Source organism: Vespa velutina, chromosome 5 (assembly GCF_912470025.1).
Source record: "Vespa velutina chromosome 5, iVesVel2.1, whole genome shotgun sequence".
NCBI classification, from domain to species: Eukaryota; Metazoa; Arthropoda; class Insecta; order Hymenoptera; family Vespidae; genus Vespa; species Vespa velutina.
Window position 1 is genome coordinate 2,614,216 of NC_062192.1, and position 366 is coordinate 2,614,581.

Below are 366 nucleotides of genomic sequence, written 5' to 3' on the forward strand. Positions count from 1 at the left end.
TCCCGATCAATTTTTCTCTTCCATGTGTTTTTTTTTTTTTTTTGTTTATTTTTCAATTCTTTTTTTTTTTCTTTTTTTTTTTCAAACAAATCTACAAATCCTAGTCGATTTTTTTCTTTCTCGCGTTCACTATAATTTTACGAATTATTATAATAAATTAAATATTTCTCCCTCTCTCTCTCTCTCTCTCTCTCTCTCTCTCTCTCTATCTTGCGAAATATAAAATCGTATAAAATATAAATTATATTATAACAGTGAAAATATTTTTCTTTTATCATTTTACTATTTACAAATTTATCATTTATATATTTACATATAATATCGGCAATATTTATTTATTAGGTCAACGATAAAAGTTATCTGTAT